Consider the following 9,004-nt stretch of genomic DNA (forward strand, 5'->3'; position numbering starts at 1 on the left):
ACGCCCAAGTAGCCGGGATAGGCTCCGGCAGCCCCGTGACCCCGAAAGGGACAAAGTGGTACAGAAAATGAATGAATGAATGAACACAGAAGTGGAGCAACAATGAGACATAGCAACTCATTGAAATTTGGTTGGATGAATGCAGGCTCATTACAACAACTTTTAACGTGATACACATCCCTTCTTACTGTTTCACATAAGTCTATGTCATAAACACTTATCAGTGTACCTTCTTAGTCGTCACCTCCACTGTAACCACCTTGCAGCATGCGTCCACCGGACCAATGTAAAAATTGTTGTACTTGATGTTGAGACAGACATTCAAAATTGGACAGCGAAATATGAAGTTTGAATAAATGAAACATCCCAACAAGGAATGCAAAGCGTGGGGCTTCCATTATTCTTTCTCTCGTTGCTTTGCCCCGCCCTCGTAATTCCTGGCCAATGACTGAACAGATCTTTTGTCAGGTGGTTTTGTTTACAAGGTTTGGTTTGGAGCAGAAATGGTCATTCGACAGCAGTCTGAATACAGACCAAGCGTAAGGTTCAGGATTCGATTCAAACCAAATTAAGCAAACTCGATCTGGACCAACAGACTTTACCAGTCTTTACCAGAATACACTCTCAAAGTCTTTAGTGGACTTAGTGGAGACAATTTTAAATAAACCTCAGTAAAATCAACAACTTACTCTTTTACTCCGGATCCTGAACACTGGCGCCCCCCAGGGGTGTGTTCTCTCCCCTCTGCTCTTCTCCCTCCACACCAGAGGTGGGCACTGAGGGCCGCAGTCCTGCATGTTTTCCAGCATACCCTGCTCTGGCATGTTCTGATTGGCTGGACACACCTGAACCAGGTAATCAGCCATCAGTAGGGCAAGAGTATCTGGAAATCATGCAGACACACCGGCCCTCGAGGCCTGGAATTGCCCACCCCTGCTCTACACCAATGACTGCAGATCAGGAGCCCCCTCTGTGAAACTCTTGAAGTTTGCAGACGACACCACAGTCATTGGGCTCATCCGGGATGGTGATGAGACTGCATATAGAGGAGAAGTGGAGCAGCTAGTCCTCTGGAGCAGCCAGAACCACCTGGAGCTGAACCCACTTAAAACAGTGGAGATGACAGTGGACTTCAGGAGGAACCCCACCACCACTCCCCCCCCACTCACAATTCTCAACAGCACTGTCCCCTCAACAGACTCACACAGGTTCCTGGGGTCCACCATCTCACGGGACCTTAAGTGGACCGCTCACATTGACTTGGTCCGGAAAAAGGCTCAGCAGAGGTTGTTCTTCCTGCGACAACTCAAGAAGTTCAACCTGCCTCAGGAGCTGCTGACCATCTTCTACACGACAATAATCCAGTCTGTCCTGACCACATCCATCACGGTCTGGTTTGGTTCAGCTACCAGACACGACAGGAGCAGACTACAGAGAATCATTAGATCTGCTGAGAAGATTATTGGTTCCAGCCTTCCCCCAATTCAGGATCTGTACCGATCCAGAGCCAGGAAGCGGGCTGGCAGGATCGTAAAAGACCCCTCTCATCCTGGACACTGCCTTTTCAGCCTCCTCCCGTCAGGACGGCGCTTTTTCGCGCTCTAATGCAAACCAAAACCACTCGCCACAAAGACAGCTACTTCCCCCGAGCTGTCACTCTTATGAACTCCTGACTCCGGACTACTCAGGGACACTGTACAACCACAAACTGTCAAACTGGAATTACTGCTGCTGCAGTTTTTGGACCTTTTTAACCCTTGTGCTATCCTAGGCACTTTACCATTGGGAGTTGGGTCATCTAGACCCACTAGACAGTGCGCTGAACCTTTTTTCTTCAATGATTTGTGATCTTCACTGGTGTCCATGGATTACATGAAATCTTTCCACCTTTATCCACCTTTGGGGATAGGGAGAACACGTCAATGTAAGGGTGGGGTCATCTAAGATAGCACAAGGGTTATTTTAATCCATTCCTTTATTTAGTTATGTTTATTTATTAAAACAGCTACCTTATATCTACCCTCTTTTTATTATTTATCTTTTATTATTTATCCTTTTTTACCTTGCTAGTTTGCACGAGAGCACAAGTAACCAAGTCAAATTCCCTGTACATGCGCTGTACTTGGCAAATAAAGTGATTCTGATTCTGATTCTGATTTTCTTCAAATAACTTTGTATTATATCTCTAAACAGCAGATGGCAGCATTATTGCTGTAGCTGGAGGTGATGTAGCATAAAGCTGTTATGCGAGTATCTGAACATTTTGGCCTATTTACATCTTTCAGCTTCTTGACCCCTTCATGCCTGGCTTAATTTCCAATCAATAAAAAAATGTTCAATCTTCAATATTTTTGCCGTTCAAGATGATGTTAAATTAGGAAAGATTTAATGGTACGTTGCGAATTAGTGACATAAGGCATGAAGAGGCTAACTCTTCAAAGTTTGATTAGAACGAATAATCCAGATTGCTGATCATATAACAAGGATTCTAAATCTTATCTCTACTCTGCAGTAATTCTCTTAATGCGTGCATCCTGGGCGTGTGAGTGATGGACCATCTGAACAGCAAACTGAGTAGCTGGAAAGCTCGTGAAGAAATAAGACTCATTTCTGAGGAAGTGTTTGTCGGCTTTCATGCTGATTTGATGCACAAACACAACCAGCATCCCTGAGGGAGAGAAGGGCTGAACTTCAGCGGACAGACACTTTTCATGCACTTTTCATTTCTGTTTTACTCAAAAATACATATATTATTTATCTGATGTTAAAATTCATCCTGCTGTGTTTCAACCAGCATTGTAAATTCTAGCCAGTTGAAGAGAAATTAGATAATTTAAAGTTTAGAACCCATTTGAGATACAAAACTGAACAGATATGCATGAAGAACAGCAATTTCCACGGTACAAAGCCGTGAAATGTTTTTTTTAATTTAATAATGATGCCTTGCTTCTGCTGTTTCCACTCTTTATGTGGTTACCAGTGCATTGCTGGTAAAATTAACGATATTATTTAAAAATCCAACTTCACTTCTTTGATTTCAAAATAGTATTATCAGGAAAAGCTTGATGTGGGATGAATGTTTATCATGTGTTTCTGCTCGACCTTTGTCTGCTTTCAGAAATCAGAATTAGAACAAACTTTGTTGCTGCTCTTGGTTACAGATAATAAGAAGCTAAATTTGGTAACTGTTGCCATGGTGTTATTTTTAAAGAGAGGTTTTAATTCAAATTTGAGCTTTGAAATGAAATAAACATGTAAATGTACTTTATTGGTCTGCAATGCAGCACTGATGCTTCTTACTTTAGGTCAGAATTTTAGATTCCTGAATGTTAAATAAGTACAATCACTGACTTTATTTTTAGATCTCTGTGAATGTTTTTGTAGAAAATTAAACTAAAAATATGTCATTTCAGATGCGGCCTGCCAGACTTGATTACAGCCTAATGAGATTTTTCTGTCCATATCTCCATCCCTCCACAAAGGAAAAAGGACACATTTGTAATCTCTGTTCAGATCTCCAGCTTGTGGCTACCAGCATCACCTTCAAAACCCTGATAGATTTTTTTTTTGTGATTTGAAATGGTTTATTTCAAGCAATCAAATTGAAATGATACACAAAAGCAATACAATCATCAGTTATACATTCATACAGTAACTAATCAAACTTAGGATAATTAGGCATACCTAATTGCAGATACCTGCAGAGGGGTCACCTACACAGCACCTTCTCACCTAAACACCTTCATACAGGTCTAATGCCCCTCCTCCTGACTGATGGATGAAGTTTGGGATCCTTGCATCAAAAATCCCCAGACTTTGCCCCCCCGCCGTGGTGGAATGAGCCGTCCAGCTCTACACCCACAACCGCCGCACTTCAGACACTCTTGCTGCTTCTGATGCAGAAAGAACATGATTCACCGTTCTTAAAAACAGCATTTATAAGTTACTTTGGATAACAGCACCCAACGACAGTCACAGAGCAATTCATCCAAACTTATCTGTTAAGGTAAGGTAACAAACGCAGACAAACAGATAGGAGCGGAAGGCCTAAACCCTGATTTTCTAATTGAATTTGACGTCTACTTTTCTTGATAGCTGCTCTCCTGATAGAGTCCACCTTCCCTGCAGGAGAAACCGAGATTATCTGTCAGGTTATTCCCTCAACATGCTAGTTCCTGCCAGGAATCCTGGCACCTGAAGGAACAAAATACTTATTAATGGTGTATTTATTCCTGTAAATCCCTCCCCATTACATAATGTTACCCCAAAGCAGAGGAAAAAAACAACAATTGTTATGGTGGAATAATTTTTGCACTCATCTTCTATCAATTGATTGGTGATGGATCAAGTGTTTGCACACACTCAGGTCAAAATGTTCTCTTCTTGTCTGAGATGAAAGTTTGTGCTCCCTGTAAAAACTCAAAAGCGGCAACAGCAGATGCTGAAAACCAAACAACCTTTCTGTCAGAAAATTCTGTGAAGGATATTCCCCCTTCATCCTTTGATGAAGTTCTGCTGCACTCAGTGGAAAGGCGGAGCCTTGGAGAATAGAAATGTTTTTACTATATGACTGCTCTCTATTTTTAAACAAGTTCTAATAAAATCTGTATTTTCTTTCTTTCCAGAATCCATGGTAAAGTTTTCCACTGCAAGTTCCATGTATTTGGAAATGTTTTTGACTCATGTTAAGGTAAGGTAACAAATGCAGAAGTTCGGTAAAGTTTGTTATTCTCTCTCCTGCTCCCTCTACTCCCTTCTCTTTTTGTGTCTTTTCAGTCTTGTTCTGGCCTGTAGTTCATCATCTTCCTGCTTTGTTTAGTCTTTTCATCCGAAACCCAGATAAGGAGATTGTTGAAGGTAATAATACTTTAGGGAGAACTTCCTCTTCCTTCGCATGTCTTACAGTTAATGCATCATTCAGCAGTTGCAGCTCAAATATTACCAATTCATACATTTGAGTTTGTTTGTGAGCAGAAAGAAAAATGAGCTGAAACACAGAGGTGTTGATACCTATTCTGGGCCTCATCATTATTTCACAGTACAAGATCTTTGAATGCTCATTGTTTTATAAATAAATGTTTGTTTACTGCTTTTATCTTCTGTCTATAAAACCTTCTGACATTGCAAACCACATCATGGAAATATCTAAAAGAGAAAAAAACAACAAAGATGTTTTATTATGTCAGAAATAGACTTGAGTTTTTCTGCAGGGATTTGGCTTGAGGTTGCTAAGAACTCCACTTTTATCTGCTTTCTCTGAACAGATGGTTGATCCTCTGATCCAGGACTATGCAAACAAAGACTTACATTTTACTGAACTTTATTCCCATAGAAAATCTCTTGTCGCTGTTATACAGCCTTTGACATGTGTCCACTTTTACGGTCAAATCTTTATCTTTATCTGCATATATAGATGAAATGTGCGCACGTATACGGCGAGGGTAATGGTAAGTCCACCCCTGTTTGGGAAATCCATTACATGTTAGCATCAAGCTGGCGGACTTTGGCTTTACTGCTGTTGTGAAAATTACACTGTAGAGGTTTCTGTGTATATTGGTAATGTGCCATGAACCTTCCTATTGTATTTTGCAAAATGTCTAACAGTTTTACAGTTGTTTACCACGATTGTTTCAAAGCTTGATCTCGCCAAATCTAACAAAATCTCATGAGAGTAGCGAAAGGCATAAAAGATCGCTCTCTACTTTTATGGATCGATTTTTGATCTATTAAGCTCAGGTTGATTCAGATCGGTTAATTAATTTCATCAACCCAGCCCTAATATTTACAAAGCATTTTATTACCTTCTTAGAAGGCCCAAAGTGCTTTACAGTCACAGTCACACATTTACAAAGTGATGGCGGCTCCACTGCCCACACTGGTGCCAACCTATAACAACCAGGAGCAATGTGGGGTTCAATGCCTTTCTCAAAGACACTTTGGGCACAAGGGCAGGCAGGGCAGGAACTGAGCCAGTGATCTTCCTATCAGAGGGTTGACCCCTCTATCTCTGCACCATGGCCGTGAAAATGCATCAATCTATAATCCAAACTATCTGAATCCCTTTTGAGGTCATTTAGTTGCTGGAGCCTATCCCAGCTACTGTTGGGAGTAGGCGGGGCACACCCTGGACAGATCACATATCTGTCACATGGCCAGTAAAAAAGCCACAGTTCAGTTTCATAAAGACAATAATTAGCTCTCTGTCTCGATCAGCCGAGAAGACTGTGTTTCATGCAGGATTGTGAAACAAGAGGATTCGTATCTTATTCTTGCTCTATGTCTCAATATTTGTAGTTTATGGTCAAGAATGATGTAGAGTTCAAAGCATTGTGCACACTCACCATGTGAGTCCGAAAAGAAGCACGAGTTGAAAGCAAAACTGAAAATAGTTTTGTACTGATGGCCTAAAACAAAACATAAAACTTATTTTATTAAGCGGAAGTTAAATGTGATTTATGTGATCCACTCCAATAAAAAGTTATGTTTTTGGGGTTATTAACATGTATATGTTTTCTTATGATGAAGTACATATGTAAAGAAAATTAAGATCAAAATTGTATTTCTGAGTATTTCTTTATTCAAATTGTGGTCAATCAGGAGAAGATGAAACACTGTCATTTGAAAAAGATCGTATTTGAGAAGTAGAAAATATGGTAGTTTGAACAGGTCACCGCTAGAAATCACTTTTATAATGGATCCTAAAGATGATTGGAGTGGGACTTTAAGAAAATAAATCTATGAAGAATCTATCAGTTTTAAAGCTGGTTTTCTTCATATGATGATGGCTACAGGTTCATTTGGCTTTGACGCTTATGAATTCTGAAATTCAGGCGAGCACAACCCGCTGTGTTCCAGTACATCTGCAGTCACTCATCTTACCCTGTCCTCGCCAAAAAATCCCCTTTGAAGCTGTTGATGAAGGTCAAATGTCTTTTCCTGTGCGCTCATCTGCTGCCGTCAGACCTTCTGCTTGGCAGGTGACCTGTCTCATATTGAGACCCTGCTCCTATGAATTCACATCAACAGAAATTTGCTTTGATGAAGCCAAAAGAGACCACGTGGGCAGCCTGTCAAGGATGCAGAAATGATTGCACTCATCGGAACACACAACCCCAGAGTGACACTGAACCACAAATGTGACGTTCAGTTCCTGTCACATGTTGAAGTGCCCCACAAGAAAGACCTGGAAGGCTGAGTTGTTGCTGTGGTTTTGGCCAGCAGTGTGTGACTATACAGATGTTAGGCAGCATAACAAGAGGTAGATAGGAAGACCGTGTTTAGCTGTGGAGCTTCAATTCACTGTCATGTCTTGATGTTAGTAACCTAACCTCTGAGTCTGAAGAGTTCAGAAACAGAATCAACCCTTAGGCTGAATCCAAATTCTTCCCCCACACCTACACTTCCAATTGTGGGGGCATTTGGAGGGGTAGGGTTGCCCGATATTGTTTTTTTTAAAGGCTAGCCCTCGCAACAGAGGGATGCTGAGCCCTCCGCTTCGAGGGTGTTCCGATTTGAGCTGTTTATGTTGTTGTGCTCTGAAGCACAGAATTTAAATGTAAGTACTGACTTTTTGTTTTAGCATGACCTTTTTAAAATTATAAAACCGATGTTATTAGGTTTTTCTGAGCGCTAGCGTAGCTGACCGCCGACCATATATGATGTCATCAAGTGGGAGTTACGTCCAAATTTGAAGAAATTACAGAACACATGAAATACCAAGGTCATAGGCTGCTCAGTGAACCTGTGGAATAAAAATGTTCATGAACATTTTTATTCCACGGGCATGCTATGAAGGAAAGGTTGCAGTAAACACTTACCATATACACCATAGGTTATGCAATCAATCAATCAATCAATCAATCAATCAATCATTATAAAAACACTTCTACGTTGCATAGATTGAATCGCTTTACAATTAAAAACAAAAACATAGACACCAAAATTAAAATAAAAGCCTGCATGCCCCGTACTTGTGAGGTAGACTAGAGTGTGGCGTAAGGACATCATACGACAGCATCATCCATAGATCACAAATGCATATAACTTCTATTAGCCTTACAACTACACAATTCCTTTACCACATGCATAACAATAGTTTGTTCCATTTTCATTACATCCCCTGAGGTGGCCGTATGAGCCTCAAGGGAACTGCAAGACACACCTGTGCTCCCCATAAGATGCAGCCACACAGACGGGACAACCTAAAAACCTGCAGTACCCATACAGGTCAACCCCCCGTATGGGTCCTGTGCATAAGGCTTCACCAGTTTTCATTTCCTATAAACAGTCTGTCTTTGCACTAAATTTATTTCCAGAGTTTGGGTTTTTATGTTTGTGGTGCTGCTCTTTCTATCTGAAGTCCAAAGAGGACAAATATGTCCTTTAATTGCTGCTTTGATTTACTCCTCACTGAGTGGTTGCTAAGTGCTCAGACAGGAAGCAGCATTAAGAGTTTGCTGTCTGCAGCATCCATCTGTGACATCCAGAGACACTAAAGGGTGTCTGGTCGCAAAGCCGGCATGACTCATAGGTCATAATGTGGGTGTGAATGACAATTTATTTATGTGAGTGTGTGCTTATTTGCTGCTTTGCATTTGTGTTTTTTGCAGAGTTTTCTTGTGTGTTTGTTCCTTTCAGAGCAAAGAGCAGAGACACTCTCCCCTCTGATTTAATCCATCACCACATTTTGGTTTATTAGTCTGATTAAAAAGCACATTAAGGGAAGGTTTATTTTGATGGAACATTTTCTTTTTATTTGTATTTTTAATGAGCATCCTTTTATGTACTAAACTGAGAGAGTCAACTATCTTGACAGTTATATGTCTATCAGGTTATTTATATTATATCTTACGAGAAACTCTTTTCAGTACTTGACAGCCTGAGTTTCTACTAAATCGCCTGGTTCATGTGAAGTTCTCCAGAGACCATCTGAAGGATCCAGAGGAGCATTGGAAGAAAGGTCATGTGGTCAGATGAAACCAAAATGGAATCCTTTGGTAGAAAA

Source organism: Oryzias latipes, chromosome 13 (assembly GCF_053564925.1).
Source record: "Oryzias latipes strain Hd-rR chromosome 13, Olatipes_Hd-rR_3.1".
Taxonomy (NCBI): domain Eukaryota; kingdom Metazoa; phylum Chordata; class Actinopteri; order Beloniformes; family Adrianichthyidae; genus Oryzias; species Oryzias latipes.